This window comes from Triticum urartu, chromosome 5 (assembly GCF_003073215.2).
Source record: "Triticum urartu cultivar G1812 chromosome 5, Tu2.1, whole genome shotgun sequence".
NCBI classification, from domain to species: Eukaryota; Viridiplantae; Streptophyta; class Magnoliopsida; order Poales; family Poaceae; genus Triticum; species Triticum urartu.
The window spans coordinates 307,473,320-307,492,011 of record NC_053026.1 but is presented as its reverse complement, the minus strand read 5'-3'; positions in this window follow the sequence as shown (position 1 = coordinate 307,492,011).

The window sequence follows — 18,692 nt, the reverse complement described above, 5'->3', positions numbered from 1 at the left end:
AGCAAAGTCAATATTTTTCTTACTATTCAATTCATTGAGCAAATCATTCTGAGCTTTAAGTACTTGTTCTACTTGAGTGGTAACCATAGAAGCATGTTTACTAATAAGTCTAAGTTCACCCTTAACATTAGCCATATAATCACTCGAGTATTCTATCATATAAGCATTGTGTTTCAATTGTCTACCAACATAAGCATTGAAGTTTTCATGTTTAACAATAAAATTATCAAACTCATGTAAGCATTGGCTGAGGGAGTCCTGGACTAAGGAGTCCTCGAGCGTCTGGCCTATTATCTATGGGCCGGACTGATGGGTTGTGAATACATGAAGGCCGAAAACTGCACCGTGTCCGGATTGGACTCTACTTGGCGTGGAAGGCAAGCTTGGCGACCGAAGCTTCCTTCTTATGTAACCGACTCCATGTAAACCCTAGATCCCCTCAGTGTCTATATAAACCAAAGGGGATAGTCCGAAAAGGACACCACATATGCTCATTACCATACCCATATAGGCTAGACTTCTAGGGTTTAGCCATTACAATCTCGTGGTAGATCAACTCTTGTAATATTCATATTCATCAAGATCAATCAAGCAGGAAGTAGGGTATTACCTCCATAGAGAGGGCCCGAACCTGGGTAAACATCGTGTCCCCTGTCTCCTGTTACCATCGATCCTAGACGCACAGTTCAGGACCCCCTACCCGAGATCCACCAGTTTTGACACCGACATTGGTGCTTTCATTGAGAGTTACACTATGCCACCGACGAAAGGCTCGATGGCTCGTCTTGTCATTCAAGACAATATAACCACAGGGGTAGTTTTGGCCTCGGGCCAAACCCTCCGGCTGGGCGACTTTACTATGATCGCCCGTTCGGCCGCGGAGCCAACGATGACCTCTCGGGCCATCAAAGATCCCCTTCGCATCAACTCCGAGCACTCCAGGCAGATGGATCCGGTTGAGTTTTCGTCCTTAAACGAGCTCCTTGATCGCATTGCCGCTTTGGGAATCGCCATAGATTACGATCAGATCGGGCCTAAAACCGATCAGGGAGAAACCGAAACTCCACCGGTCACCCACCAGATCGCGGCAGTCCTGGAGCAGGACGGCAAGTCTTCTTCTATATGGAAGACGGACTATGTTCGGGTCGCCGTTCATGAAGAGTCGGATACTCACCCGCGAAAGGACGCAACCAGCCCTCCGAACATAGCATCGGACGGCAGTTCCAAACAATCAGAAGATATTCCGGAACCCGGACTGTCTAGTCCGGAAGGTCGTCGGACTCTGGACAACCGGTTAGGTCGGTGTCGGGGATATACCCCACGGTGTAAACCGGCTGAAAGTTAACCTAGCCGGACTTGGCGGTTTATTTGAAGACCCCGCTGACACTTGGCGAGTTACTGGCGACCCACCCTGACCTGGCGGTTTACAAGCAACCCACCTGGTCATTATGACTCACTGGTGATCCGGCGTGCGGGACAGACGGATGACAAGGCCCAAGGCCCAGAAGGCCAGTTCACGTTAATGGTGCGCTGGTTTAAAAGGAAAGGCATGAGGAATATTTGTCCTACAAGGAGTTAAGACCTGGACTTATACCCGGTTTGTATTAGAGATAGACTAGTCCTAATCCTAATAGGACTCCACATGTAAACCGCCCCTTCAACATATATAAGGAGGGGCAGGGCTCCTCAAAGGGGGGGGGAGATTCACAAGTTCCAAAAGTTGGACAAGTTAGGTTTAGACAATAGCTCTCGAGATAGAGCACTCTTGTAACCGTGATCATCATCATCAATATCAATGAAGCAGGATGTAGGCTTTTACCTCCACCGTGAGGGGCCGAACCTGGGAAAAACATCGCGTCTCTCGTCCCGCTCAACCCCTCTCAAGCTACCACATAGATGCGTTGGCCTCACGACTAAGTCCTGACACTAAGGACATCTGCTGTGACAATTCCACGACAGTTGGCGCCCACCGTGGCGCATGCGCACGGTGGTGTTGAGTTCTTGGAGGGATCTTCCTAGGGATCGAGAAACTTGCGATTGATCGGATGAAGAAGAGCCGGCGTGGAAGAATTTATATCAACTACAAAGTCAACAGTCAAGATTGAAGAAGTTTTCAGCAGCGGTATATACAAGATTGAGCATGAAAGTTTAGGGTTCTGTCTGTGTAGCGCCACGCCCCAAGTCACCGAGTCAGGCAAGAAGTCGGTCTCGCCGAAGATAAACCGCCGCGCTCACGTGGTCTGTTAAAACTGGCAGGTTCTCTCAATGGAAGGAGATACGTCAAATCAATCCTCGTCCAGTCCAATTTAAACCAGTGCAATCTTAGAAAACGGTGAGCCAGACAGCTGCTTGTGGTCACGTGAGAGCTCCAGATCGATCTAACGAACCATCAACTAGTACTACTGATTCCAAATGTGAAGGCAAAAAGTGATCTATCCAATGATCCATCAGCATGAGAAGAAAGGTCAAACCAACAACAAATCGGAGGAGGATTTGGTCATGGGCGCATGTCGACTCCGAGTCGTTTCCAACCTCGCTCTGACCGTACCGGTTCCGCCTCCGCCTCGCTCCAACAGCCGCTGCTGTCCGAAGGCCGCGGCTGCTACCCCGACTCGTCTCCACTTTGCACCACCTATGCCGCCAGCCTCAGCATAGAACCGTCGTCCGCCTTCGCTCCACCCGGCGCCCTTCCAATGTGGCCGCGAGCCGCCGCCTACAAACCGCGAACCGCCGCAGGGACCCTGCCTCGGGTGTCTCCTTTTGCCTTAGCTACAATATAAATCGCCACTCCGGACGAGCCGCCTTCACGCGCGCCGGTTTACCGCCAACGCCCGCGCCCATATCGTCTTCTGTTGTGAGTCGCGGCCGCCGTGAGTCACCGCCCTCACCTCGCCTTGACCCGCCGTGGTCGATCCGTCATAGACTGGACCCGCCGTCGCCGCCGCACCTCACCAGCGCGCCTCTGCGTTCAAGCCACCTCCGCTGGTCGCCTCTGTCCCGGCTGCGGCGGGAGAGAAAGAAGAAAGAGAAGAAGAGTGTCGGAAACAGAAATATGATGCGACGAGATATGTCTCCGTGGATGAATGGATGGACGGAAAAGTGATTACGTTTATTAAAGAGAGAGAGAGAGAGAGAAAGAGCTCCGGTCAGGCGCATGCACAGAAAACAGAGAAGCCAAAAGAGCTCCACCACATTATTTACTGTCACAAGTCTCATGATGTACATATGCTATTTTTGTCCCGGCTGCACCCAACATTATTCAACACCAGTTTACTCCATCAGCGTTCGTCCGGAAAAAATACCAGGTGTTATCCGCCTTATTTATTTTGTCAAAGCACTTTAAATTTTTTGGAGAACAATTATTCTGTCATTAATATTTTTGTACACAGGACAATTGTTCCATGATCATGGCAGAGACGACAAGATCATCTGTCATCCAAATACATCAGGACAATTATTCACCATCGAAGTGGAGGTATATCGCGCATATGGAGTGCATAGCATCGTCATTTATCCGTGCTGCTGTGCTCAACGGATGTGCTCACGCTATCTCCATTGCGGTCTGGTCTACATCAACATACCGGGCCGCACCTGTCTGCATGAGCTATTTATTGGGTGGGAGACAAATTATCATCAACCACCGTTTGCACTGGATGGTTCAATGGGCAGGCACACAAGTCGCCGCCACTACAGTTTTGATTAACTTCAAATCGCCAGTTGGAAGGAACCATTGGCCGAGTTGCTGACACGGCTCATATGGGATCATTTACAACCCGCAGTCACCTCAACCTTCTATGGATTCACATCACGCCGGGTCACATCGTGCTATCAACATCAATGATATACAAATTATGCCGGTTTATATCACAGTCAAATATGGAGAATCTCAAGACAACTCCTCGAGTCACCTTGAGACTTGGGGGCTACAATGATATGACTTAGCAAACGTTGCCGGTTTTCAGTGAAGTCAAGAACCCCAATACGTTGGAGGGAAAGATAACCCGGTCCCGGATTCACATCGTGCTGTCAGAAGATTTCCGAATTAGAAAGTATATGACAGTTACAAAATCCCGGCTCAATGAAGAAGTTTCGGATCATCAGAAAAGAATTCCGGTTTACAATCCGGTACAAGGGAAATTTGTTCCCCGACAAAGCTCTGAAGCTCTCAAATCCGGTTTAAGAATTTCTGGTTCAAAAAGGAATTAACTTCTCGCAAGTTCGAGTTTAAAGGCCGTCAGAAAATTTTCCGGCTGAAAATGAAGATTCCGGTTTAAAATCCGGTTCAAGGGAAAGATGTCTCCCACAAAGCTTTGAAGCTCTTAATATCCAGTTCAAGATCCCGGTTCAAGCATGGGTATCCTGCCTTACTAGCCTGACATATTATTGATCACATGGGGGCCTCTGTTTCATAAAGCGGGATCTCTGTTCTTTTACATCATGTGTGGTTACACGGAGTTGTTCTAAAGCGGCCTCCGGTTTACCCCTTGAGTTAGCTTTTCAAAAGCATCATATCACTTGGGGGTTTGGTCGTGTCCGAACCAATACCATACCTCTTGATAGGCGAGAGCCACCAGATCACTTGGGGACTTGGTCACGTCTGAACCAGTCATGCCTCTTGATCGGCCTAAGGCCACAGAATTACTTGGGGGCTTGGTCGAACCCGAACCATTGCCATGCCACTTGGTTGGCATAAATGCCACGGTTTCATTTGGGGACCTGGCTGACTAGAACCATAGTTACACCTAACGGGAGCTTGGTCGTGTTCGGCCATGGTAACGCCATTTGATCAGCTCAAATAAACCTTTTTTGCAAACGGTTTGTCATTGCTTTCGCTTCGCACTTTTCTTTGAAAGATATTTCTTTCTTTTTATTGCGTTTTTTAAACCGACAAAGTTTTCAACCAATCAAGTGACGGAACACAGTTCACGTCAATCCGGAGACTATTTGCCCGGTTTGATCCTTGTTGTTAACATCCTCTTATGGAGTAACACGGTGTTTATCACAACCCGACACGGTTTTATCATAAACCGGCACAATATGGAAGGAGTTATCAGTACTCAAGATTTGGGTTATCACCCTTACTACAAAAAGTTGGTAAAACCAACGATGTGATTCAATGTCACAGGTATGATATATTTCATATTTGATTATTCTAAATGCAGCCTTGGTTATAAACCCAGGTTATATGTTGGGCATTATGACCCGTCCGGCGGTAAACCGCCAGGACACTTTAAACTTGTTGTATGCAGAAACATGTTGAATAAAGCATGATCACCGGTGTTTATTAAACCGGTAGTATGATCCGGTGTTTATTAAACCGGTAGTATGATCCGGTGTTTATTAAACCGGCCTGGCTTTGGACAATAAGTCACCAGTATATATTTGGATTGCGCCATTGGAATCATACGCTTATAAATCATTGGGTTATATTATTCAAATAGCCAAACTTGGCTGAAATTTCATTATGATATTGAATGAATAAGGTTTTCATACCGGATTATATTATCTTGAATAGCCGACATGGCTGGATTTTTATTATTAAGGTTTTCAAAGTCGCTATAGCGCAATGTCTACTCTTTTATCAAAGGATATGATTTATTCTACAATGGAAGGAATAATCCCGAGTCGCTAAAATTTCTAGGCCTCTTATTAATCTTTTGCAAAAAGATGTTCCATTTGTTTTTTATGATGATTGCGTAGAAGCCTTTGAAATACTTAAGAAAGCCTTGATCTCTGCACCCATTGTTCAACCACCTGATTGGATTTTACCATTTGAAATTATGTGTGATGCTAGTGACTATGTTGTTGGTGTTGTTCTAGGACAAATAGTTGGTAAGATATTGAATGTTATCCATTATGCTAGTAAAACTCTACACAGTGCTCAAAGAAATTATTCTCCTACTGAGAAAGAGTTTTTAGCAGTTGTGTTTGCATGTGATAAATTCAGATCTTACATAATTGATTCTAAAGTAATTGTTCACACCCATCATGTTGCTATTAAATATCTTATGGAAAATAGGGATGCTAAACCTAGACGCATTAGGTGGGTTCTTTTGCTTCAAGAATTTAACCTGCATATTATTGATAGAAAGGGAGCTGAGAATCCCGTAGCTCATAACTTGTCTCGACTATAAGACGCTCTTGATGACCCATTGCCTATTGATGAAAGTTTTCCTGATGAACAATTAGTTGTTATAAATGCTCCACGTAACACTCCTTGTATGCATACTATGCTAATTACATTGTTTCTAAATATTTACCACCTAGTTTCACATACCAACAAAAGAAAAAGTTCTTTGATTTGAGACATTACTTTTGGGATGGCCCACATCTTTATAAATGAGTAGATGGTATTATTATACATTGTATACCTGAGCATGAACAGGAACAAATCCTACGGAAGTGTCTTTCCGAGGCATAGAGAGGACACCATGCTGGAGACAGAACTGCGCGTAAGGTATTACAATCTGGTTTCTATTTGCCTACTCTCTTCAAGGATGCACGTAAGTTTGTCTTCTCATGTGTTGGATGTCAAACAATTGGTAATGTTAGTAGACGTCAGGAAATGCCTATGAATTATTCACTTGTTATTGAACCATTTGATGTTTGGGGATTTGACTATATGGGACATTTTCCTTGCTCTAATGGGTATACTCATATTCTAGTTGTTGTTGATTATGTTACTAAGTGGGTAGAAGCTATTCCAACTAGTAGTGTTGATCATAACATTTCTATTAAAATGCTAAAAGAAGTTATTTTTTGAGGTTTGGAGTCCCTAGATATTTAATGACTGATGGTGGTTCACATTTTATTCATGGTGTTTTCCATAAACTGCTAGTTAAATATGATGTCAACCATAGAATTGCATCACCTTGTCATTGTAGCGACCCGACCCGAATGGATCAAGTCTCTGTGCTTAAGTGTCATCCCTGGATCGGTATGCTGACACACACAGTACTCGAGGATTTATAACAGAGGTAAATCACATGTAAAAGTAACGTAAATACTATTACCTCAATCCAAAATAGCGGAAGTAACAAGGTTGTGGATTCCCATCAACACCAACGGCAAAGTTGAGTGTAGAAATCGTAACCCTAACGTATCACTTACTCGTCGTAAGATAATCCTGCAACATGAGACGTTGCAGCCACAAAGGGTCAGTGCATTGAATGTACTGGCAAATTCACACCATAGAGAATGATGAATAAAGGCTATCACTACATGCATATTTGGCTGGTGGAAAAGCTCTATGGTTATAAGGTTTTTGCGAAAAGCCAATTTTCCCTACTACAAAGGAATAAATTTTATTTAACTATCATGGTGGTTGTTAAACATTGAGAATGGTTGACAGCATTCTCAATCCCAATTAAATAACATCATTAAACCCAACAACTTAATTTAAAGTAACATGATGAGATTCACATGATAATCCGGGTACTAGATACTCAAGATGTCCATAACCGGGGACACGGCTAATCATGATTAGTTTATACACTCTGCAGAGGTTTGCGCACTTTTCCCCACAAGACTCGATCTCCTCCATTCGATTTCTCTCACTACATGGTGTTTGAGAAACGGATAACCGAGACATAGTCTTTCAGAAGCGTTTGCACCTTACGATGGGTTGACCGTACCACCTACTACCCCTACATCTGCTAGTCTACCACTGTAATAGTTCACACGACTTAATCAACTATGCTAGAGCCCATAATAGCTTGTGGCTGCACACGGAAGTTTCTAGTATGAATAATCGCATGATCCCTTTGAGCCTGGGTGGCGGTCCATAAAAAACCAGGCAATCGCTGGAATACCCAGGTGCCTCAATCCACCCAGATGTGTGTTAAAGTTGCCACCTTAAGTAAACAATTAACTAACAATCTCACATCTGTCATGAATACTCTCAAACCCAATCCACGTCTACGAGCATAGCATAGTAGTACAAACATAACGTAATAGTAACTCCCAAGGTTTGAATGCAGGGCAATAGGTTCCTACCTCATCAACTACTTCCCAATACCCACATGTTATCAATCCTACTCATGAAATGTTTGAGGGTGAAACTAATGCATAAAAACTGGGTATGAGAGGGGATATGATCAAAGTGTGAACTTGCCTGAAATGTTGATGAAGATGATTCGCACTCATAACTCTTGATAGTTCTACTCGTCACAGTCCGGTCAATCTATCGTAAGCAAGCAATAGTAACCACACATAAGCAATCACTCAAAATATCAGAAAGATCGAAGAAGACGATTCGAAAAACTTCAAAACCAAGCAAATAACTCTTGAAACATAAAACAATTTCTAACAGTACCAAAATTATGTGAATTTGGCCTTATCAGAAAGTTTAGGTCAAGAGCTTCATTTGCAAAAAGAATCAACTCAAACGGAGCTACGAAACTCAAGTTATGATCAAACGAAGTTTGAATTCAAATATGATCTAATTCAAATTTTAAACTTTTCAAAAACATGTTTGGGTTGGATTACTGGATAGAGGAGATCGTAACGAAGAAGTGAGCGTTGGTTTCGTTGGATTTGGACAAACGAGTAAAAAGTAGTGATCGTTTTAAGATTAGGGACTAAACTGTAAATAAAACCTTCACAGAGGAGTCCCTGGCCGAAAATTAAAAAAAAGAATAATTCTAAACAACGAACGTTCACTCCTAAACCCTAAACTATGAACTTATTCGCTCCAGAGACTAAACCAGCGAGCGTTCTCTAAATATACTAATCGGGGTTTTAAAAGAAAAACCGACTACTAAATCGAAAACCTACAAAAAAACCGGACCGGGCGGTTCTTACCGGTTCGATCAATTTGTGTGGTTTTTGGCGTGAAAACCGATGGCGGCACTGATGAACTCCGGCGAGGGCGGCACAGCTCCAGCGATGTGTAGGCGACGACGGCTACGTGAGGCGGCGGCGTCGGCGGCGCTAGGAGATGCGGCGCGGGGCGGTGGCGCAGCGCGGACAGCAGCGGCGGCGGCGGCACGGCAACAGTAGCAAAGTGCGCCGGCGGCAGCGGTTGGTGGCGGCGATCTCCGGCTGCAGCGCGACGGGGAAAAGAGGAGAGGAGGCGGGGCCCGGGGCGGATTTATAGGAGGGGAGGGGAGGCGAAGGCATGGGGGAGGGGGCAAGGCAAGGCGGCGCGGAGGCGGACTCCGGGAAGGAGACGGCGGCGGCCGGCGGTCGTGCGGGGTTCGGTCTCCCGCTGGAGATCGGGGACGACCCGGGGTGGACCGGCGCGGCGCTGGGCCGGCTGGGCTTCGGCCCAGTCGGTCCGCAAAGTTTTTTTTTAAAAAAACAACTTCCAGAAAAATAAAATAATAACGGCAAAATAAAAATATTATATAGGCATATAATATGTCAAAATTTTCAGAAAAAGATTCTCTACGACATGAACATTTTTATAATGCCAAATAAAATCCACCCAAATTCAGATAATTCAAAGAGTGCTACTGGTCTAATAAAATCCAACAAAAATCATTTTAAAAATACCAAAATGATTTCAAATAAATTTTTCTCCAATTTTCTAATGTAGGGAATCATGTTACCCTATTTTCCATATATTTATTTTTGGAGAAAAATAATTTTCATAAAACTCAAACAATTCCAAATTAAAAATAATTTCAAAAGGACTTTGAATTTGATCCTTGAAACTCCCAACTCATATTTCATAATTTGAAGAAGTCATTTTATCTCCTCTCGTGAAAATCATTGAGTTGCTTAAAGTTTCTGAATTGGAAATATTTTCCAAATGAAATTCAAATGTTTTCAAAAACCCTTGTCATTTAGATAAATGTAAGAAGTCATGTCATCTTCTCTCGAGGGTTTTGTATTTGAAAAGAATTTGAATTCACGGAGATCAAAATGCAAAATGAAAGTTTGGGAAAGTCCTTTTATTCCCTCTCATTTAACTTTCAAAAAGTTTCGAATTTCACTCACTTTCAGTAAATCAATCAAACAGTCAATCAAATCTGTCTATTTAATATAACATTCCAAAATTTAGAATTTTGGGATGTTACAGTCATCCATAGTCTAGTGAACAAGTTGAATTGAGTAATAGAGAAATAAAGCTAATTTTGCAAAAGATTCTCAATAGATCTAGAAAGAATTGGTCAAAGAAACTTGATGATGCATTGTGGGCATACAGAACCGCTTATAAGAATCCTATGGGTATGTCCCCTTATACAATGGTTTATGGAAAAGCATGCCATTTACCTCTTAAGCTAGAACAAAAAGCATATTTGGCAATCAAAGAACTCAACTATGACTTTAAACTTGCCTCTGAAAAGAGGTTATTTGATATTAGTTCTTTCGATGAATGGAGGAATCAATCTTATGAAAATGCTAAGCTATTTAAGGAAAAGGTTAAAAGATGGCATGATAGAAGAATCCAAAAACAGGAATTTAAAATAGGAGATCAAGTTTCCTTGTACAACTCTCGTTTAATATTCTTTGCAGGAAAGCTTCTCTCTAAATGGTAAGGATCGTATATCGTTGAAGAAGTGTATCATTCTGGAGCTATCAATATAAACAACGCCAAAGGCACTAATCCGAAGGTGGTTAATGGGCAAAGAATTAAGCATTATATCTCAGGTACACCCATTAATGCTGAAACCAATATTATCCAAACTATGACACCAGAGGAACACATAAGGAAGCCTTCCAGAATGCTCCAAAACCCTGAAAAAGGGTAGGTACGTGGTACGGTAAGTAAACCGACTCCAAAAATTCCAACAAAGACTTTCTGTTTGTTTTGGAATCTATAAAATTAGAAAAATAATAAATAGTCCAAAAGGTGCACGAGGGAGCGACAAGCTCAAGGGGCGCGCCCTACCCCCCTGGGCGCACTGAGGGAGTCCTGGACTGGGGGGTCTCGGGATGCCGACCTATCTCGAATGGGCCGGATTAATGGGTCGCATTGTATCCGGACCGAAGACCTTTTGTGCCTTGGTGTTTACCCCAAGTCAAAATGGAAGATTCAGAGTTTCCTTGATATAACCGACTATATGGAAACCCTAGCATCCATGGTGTCTATATAAATCGGGGGGCTTGGTCCGTAGAAGGGGGAAGAACAATCGCCATCCTACTAGTTAGGGTTTAGTTTGTCTGATCTCGTGGTAGATATACTCTGTAACCCCCTCATACACAAGCAATATAATCAAGCGGGACGTAGGCTTTTACGTCTTAGAGAGGGCCTGAACCTGGGTAAACATCATGTCCCACATCTACTGTTCCCCATCGATCCAAGGTCCACAGTTCGGGACCCCCTACCTGAGATCCACCGGTTTTGACACCGACATGTGCCTCCCGGGCTTGTGGGCCCCTCGTGGACTTTCCTGACTCTGTTTTTCTGTCATGTACTTGTCCTGCATGAAAAAATTCATTATATATACTTTCCTTTTTTTTAACCACCATATCGCAGAAATCTCCTATGTTCTAGTTTCGAGCTGTTTTTCCTGGCAGATCTGACAACGCTATGTTGTCGCAAGACTCAGTTGGAGAAAGCCATGTTTCCCACGCCGTGGCAAATCTGAGATACCGCAATAATGTTGATCCCTATGGGTGGTCAACTCATGAGGAGGAAGAAGCTGACTTAAAGAGGCCGGACTCCATGGAGCAGGAGGAAACCTCTCTACTACAACCCAGAGAAATGCATGTGGAGTATGAGGAATCGGACCTACCGGATATGGTTAAACCTCCCAATACTCAATTTATTTCTTATCATAACTTGAAAAGGAGTGTTTGTGAATGAATTGTTACTCTAGCATGAGAAGTTTTATGATATTGATGTTATAATAATGACCATGATGCTTTCATGTCCGTATTTTATTTTTATCGACACCTCTCTCTCTCTAAACACGTGGTCATGATTATCGATTTTGGCTTTCGCTTGAGGACAAGTGAGGTCTAAGCTTGGGGGAGTTGATATGTCCATTTTGTGTGATGTTTTTATGTTGATATTTATTGCATTATGAACTGTTATTTCACATTTTGATACAATTCTTATGGCTTTTTTCTCTTATTTTGCCAGTTTCACATGAAGAGGGAGATTGTCGGCAGCTGGAATTCTGGACCGGAAAGGGCTATATCGGAGGCAACTTTTCTGAACATCTCCAAATAAGCTAAAAATTTACGAAGAATTATTTTGGGATATATTAAAATTATTGGCGAAAGAATTATCAAAAGGGGACCCACCAGGAGACGACAAGCCTGGGGGCGCCGCAAGCCCAGGGCATGCCCCCTGAGCTTGTGGTGCCCCTGGCAGGCCTATGGGCCCATCTTATCCTATATGGTGCCATTTGACCTAGAAAAAATCATAAGAAGAGTTTCAGGATGAAGTGCTGCCGTCCTAAGGTGGAACCTGGGCAGGAGCACTTTTGCTCTCCGGTGGAGTGATTCTGCCAGGGAAACTCCCCCCCCCCCCCCCGGGGGGGGGGGGGGAATCGAAGCCATCGTCATCACCAACGATCCTCTCATCGTGGGAGGACCAATCCTCATCAACATCTTCACCAACACCATCTCATGTCAAACCCATCTCTTGTATTCAATCTTTGTATCAAAACCTCAGATTGGTACCTGTAGGTTCCTAGTAGTGTTTATTATTGTAGTTGATGCTAGTTGGTTTCTTTGGTAGAAGATTATATGTTCAGATCCTTAATGATATTCAATACCCCTCTGATCTTGAACATCAATATGATTTGTGAGTAGTCACTTTTGTTCTTAAGGACATGGGAGAAGTCTTGTCATAAGTAATCATGTGAATTTGGTATTCGTTCGATATTTTGATGATATGTATGGTGTGATTCCTTTAGTGGTGTTATGTGAATATTGACTACAGGACACTTCACCATCTTTGGGCCTAAGGGAAGGCATTGTGGAGTAGTTATTAGATGATGGGTTGCTAGAGGGATAGAAGCTTAAACCCTAGTTTATGCGCTATTCCATAAGGGGCTGATTTGGATCCATACGTTTCATGCTATGGTTAGATTTATCTTAATTCTTCGTTCATAGTTGCGGATGCTTGCGAGAGGGTGTAATTATAAGTGGGAGGCTTGTTCAAGTAAGAACAACACACAAGCATTAGTCCACCCACATATGAACTTATGAAAGTAACGAATGTGAATCAAACAAACATGATGAAAGTGACTAGATGGAATTCTCGTGTGTCCTCAAGAGCACTTTGCTTATTATAAGAGACCGTTCTGGCCTATCCTTTGCTACAAAATGGATTGGGCTACCTTACTTCACTTTTTTACCGTTACTACTTATTGCTTGTTACAAATTACCTTGCTACCAAACTATCTGTTATCAACAACTTCAGCGCCTACAGATAATACCTTGGTGAAAACTACTTGTCATTTCCTTCTGCTCCTCGTTGGGTTCGACACTCTTATTTAACAAAAGGACTACGATTGATCTGCTATACTTGTGGGTCATCAGTGCACACGCATGACTTTCCTTCCAAATGTTAGGACATCGAGAATGAATGACAGGGAAGCACCTCCAAGCGCCTCCTCGACATCTTCTACATATACTGCTCACTAGGCATGGTCTAGATTTTGAGGCCCTCATGGGTGTAGGTGCAACTTAAGGTCCAACGTGTGGTGGCATGATATTATGCCACTGCCCAAGTTCCTAGTGGTCATTTTACCTCCACATTTCCATAAGTAACAACCGATTTTAACCCCGGGCAATGAGACAAGTTTTCAGTCTCATCACAATGCATTCGTGAGTCCTGACTCGCTCACTATGATGAGTTTGAATATGCTCGGGGTCTGAATCTAGACTCAAGAAACAAAGATGCCAAAGGCTGATGCTCCCAAGCCCTCAGCAAATAGTTAGGAGAAGGCTCGTAGAGGAAACAATCGGATGATACTTCCCAGAATTTTTCTTTTGCTTTTTCTTTGGAGGAGCAAACTCTGACCTCAATTCACATATTGGTGCAGGCACGCCAATGATTAAGGGTATCTACTCGGAAGGGGATGCCCAATGGAACACCCAACCAAGTCACTTGAAAGAGTGACTAACGACTCTGAGTCATGCGCCCTGCTACCCCTGAGCATACACTAGGAGGGGATAGGGATTTGATGTGCTAAGTTGGGGATCTGGCAATTTGAGGGGATATACTCTGTGTAATTCTTGGGATATCCTAATCATATCGTATCCAAAAAAACTACAAAACTATCAAATCTCGCCCGCGTATATAAAGGACCAGTGAGACTGTGTCGGTGGGTGTTTGTACCAAAGCTTTTGCTCATAGCCTATATAAGGGTAACAACGGTGGGGCTGGTGGTCTGTCGGAGGTCGGCTTGGGCGGCTGGTGGACCATCGGTGGGTTCGGCCTGTGGCCGCGATGCCTCGGTGGCTGACAGTTCCTTCTGTCCACTACCTACTGTCCCTTCTAGGTGCGCTCCAATCTCACCGGACTTGATCATGCTAGCTAGCTAGTCGGTCACCGGTTTGTGGGCGGAGCGCACTACAAAAAATACACTTCCATGATGATACGTGTTTGTCACAGTAGGTCACGTTTTCTGTCATGCATGTACATCCATGAGAATTTTATGACAGAATGAAGATAGTCATACATGTGTTGTCATAGAAGTGTTCCATGACATTACCAAAATTATCATCACGGAAGTGTCCACTTCAATGACAATAAATGGCGCGTCATGGAAGTGCTTTCGTCAAGGGTGACCGACATGTGGCATCCACCGTAATGGGTCGCCGTTAAGCTATCGGGTCCGGTTTTGGATCCGATAACCTGCAAACAGCCTAGACCAATGAGGATTTTCACGTGTAAAATTCTCATTGGTCGGAGGAAACACGTGTTGGCTCACCGTTGGGACAGATGTCATCCATTCATTGGACAGGAGGCGCCTATGATACATCGACACGTGGCACGGCCCAACAGAGGCCCATTTCGGTGAAAAGGCCGGCCCGTTTGACTTGGTAAAAAGGTAACAGGTCGGCCCACGGAAAGCTTGTTAACGGCATGTTCGTATATAGCCCATTTACGGCCGCTAACTCACGGCCCGTTATGGCCTATTGGAATTAAGCCTAGTAGCTTCATCTGGGCCGTTCAATATGATTCCAGACCGTTGTAACTTCCGGCCCAAATATGGCCCATGATGACTTTCGACCCATTCGAGGCCATTTGTAACTCTTGGCCCATTAACGGCCCATGGTGAATCTGGCCCGCAATGAACAATGTACCGCTTTATACCCATTAACGACCAATTATTCCATCGGGCCATTTCCAACCCGTGTTATCTTTCGGCCTTCTCAGGGCCCATTTATTCTTGGGCTCATTTCCAGCATTCGGTTACTTACGGCCCGTTACTGGCCTTTTCTGCTTGTGGGCCAAATTCAGCCCGTGGTTACAATTGGCCCGTTTGCATCCCGTTAATCCGTTGGGCTGTTTTCATAGCGTCATCAAATATGGACGATTAACGATGGCCCGTTATTGTCGGCCCATGAACGGACAATTCCAAATGTAGCCTGTTTACGGCCCATAATGCGGTCTATTGTTGGCCAATGTTTGGCCGATCGATCATATGGACCATAGAAGGCCCATTGATGCTACGGCCCGTGGAAGGCCCATTGTTTCTACAACCCATAGGAGGCCCATGGTAACTACAGTAAATATGTAGCCCATGGTTATTGTGGCCTAGTTTTAAAAAATAGGTTATTGCGGCCACTAGCAAACCGCAGAAAAAGAACTGCACCGACTACAAGCAAACAAATAAACAAGACAACAAGGAAATAAATAAGCAAGCAACTTACGCTAGGCTATCATGGCTATTACACATATTACATCCACTGGGCATCAAAGTTCGCCACCAGTGCAAATATAGGGAACAAAGCAGCATATCATATACACTGGTTGTCAAAGTTGGCGACCAGTGCAAATAAACGCCACAGCAAAACAAGTCTAGAACTGAAACCACTTCAGAAGAGCTCAAGAAACAATATCCTGGGTACCCATAATGCTGGAAAGATGCTTAGCAAGCTTACTGACTTTCTCTTGTTTGGCGCTTAAATCCTCCAGCACTTGCTGTTGCACCAGAAAGTATGCATCTAAATTCTGCAGGGACTTCCTCAGTCCTTCGGCTTCCTGTTGCATAACATCTGATCGATGCATTTCAACTTGAAGTTGAGACTCAAGAAGCTGAATTGATTCAGGCAGCAAGTTTGAAGAGCTGGTGCGAGCAGTAGTAGGCAGTAACTCGAACACTACATCAAGACATGATTTTGGAGTTGTCTCAGTGTCTTCAATATAGTTTTTATTAGCTTTCTTGGAGACCAACAGGGATGTCTCACTATCTTGAACCTTTATCTACATTACTTCCTTTATCATTGCATGACGGGGTACTCTTCTCCAATATTTTATCTGTGTTCTAAAAGAGAAACAAACAAACACATCACAGGTTTACCATGTTGTATATGAAACTCATTTTGGTAAACCAGTTCAGTAGTAAGGTGGATAGGATAACAACATGAAACAAACATATATCTATGTAGTATGGCCACTGTATGGTCTATATCATTATAGTTTATGTTGCCAAATCAAGATAGAGATAGTTTGAATCAGATCTATTTAAGACAAAGCAGCATAGACAGAATATAAGTGTGGGAAACTACACAGCAATAACAACACTTGTAATGTGCATGGCATGAGAACATAATTGTTTATTCAATTGAAATTGAAATCAACATAGAGCAAGTTACAACAGCAAACAGGTTTAAAACATACCTTTTGCGCCATTGGAGTTTCAATTGCATCCTTCAAATTTGAAATTAGTTGGTATGAGTAAATCCAGTGATGCAAGAGAAAAGTAGTATGAACGATAGCTACGGAACCTGACCTGAGAACAATTCTTCTTCTACTTTAAGCATTGACTTGGGGTTCGGAGTGGTGGTCCTTGTGCTTTGGGCACTGTAGTTGCCTTACTAATTGCTCGTGTTTGGGTGCTCTGTGGTGGAGATGGTGTTGTGCCAACTGGAACTGGGTTACTATCTGCTGGGGTTGGGGTTAGAAGGGGTGTAGCTGGTTCCCGGAAAGGAGATTATACGTTTAGTAAAAAAATGAGAATAAAAAATCAAAAAGAAAGAAGAGAAAGAACTGGGAGTTGGCGCCTACATAACAGGTAGCTTGCTTACCAAGCGTTGGGGTTAGAAGGGGTGTAGCTGGTTCTCTGTCCAACTGGGTAGGGGTACAATCTGCGTGAGTCTGGGTTATGTGTGGTGGGGTTGGTTCTTGGGCAAGTACAACCGTGGTTCTATCTTCATCGACAGGTAGCACGATCTTTTCTGAAGACCGTGTTTTTACTCCCACAGATACTGCCATCACCCCCTCCAATTGAAATGGCTGCTAAACAAGAAAAGTAATTGAATGTGCATACATTGTAAGATAGACGGGTGCAATGGATAGTAGGGAAGAAAAGAGGGCATGAAATAATTCATATTTATGTTGTCTAACCAAACAGAATAGCAGGACATAATTTCACATATATGATGGCTAATTAAACAGGATAGCATGACACAATTTCACATGCATGATGGCTAACTAAACAGGATAGAATGACATACTTCAAAATATGATGACTATGTAAACAGGATGACATGATATAACTATACGATGTGTCTATTAAAGTGGTTGGCATGCCATAAATCACAAACATGTCATCGATGGAAACATGATGGCATGATATAATTCACGGATAGAATGACATAATTCAAAATATGATGACTATGTAAATAGGATGAGATGATATAACTATATTATGTCTTTAGAAAATGGGTTGGCATGCCATAATTCAGATACATGTTGTCTATGTAAACATCATGGCACGATATAATTCAAATATGTGATTTATATACTAAGCAAGTGAGCAGAGGGCAATCACATATATGATGTGTCAACTAAGGAGATGGCATTCAATATTGTGTATATGATGTAAAAACTAAGCATTGCAATACAACATATGCATGGTATGAGTAATATAACCCTGCCAAGTTTGAGCATACACCTCAGGGGGATAATAGGACTAGTCATCTGCCTCTAAATCCTCCTTTGAAGAGCTATCTATAACCAGCAAGATATTTGCTTCAGCAGGTAGCATTGTCTGCTCTGAAGACCTTGTTTTCACTCCAGATTTCTCCATCACCAATTCAAATGGTTGATGCACAGGCAGAGCAATTGAATATACAAACATTGTCGACAAATGCAATGAGAAATACAAAAAAGGGATGGCATGGTATAATTCACATATATGACACTTGGCTAAACAGCATGGCATTGCATCATTCACATATATAATGCCTTGCAACAAGATAGCATTGCATAATTCACATATATAATGTCTTGCAACAAGATGGCATTGCATAATTCACATATATGGTAATTAGACACTAAAGAGGTGGCATTCACACAAAGCATGTCTAAACTAAGCAAATGACATAGCAATGCAAGATACCATACGCACTATATGAGAAACATAACCCTGCCAAGTTAGAGCATGCACCTCGGGGGGGATAGGACTGGCCATCTGTCTCTGAATCCTCCTCTGAAAAGCTATCTGTAAATAGCAAGACATGCGCTTTGTCAGATAGCATTGTCTGCTCTGAAGACCTTGTTTCCACTCCAGATTTTTCCATGACCGTGCCGAATGGCTGATGCACGGGAAGAG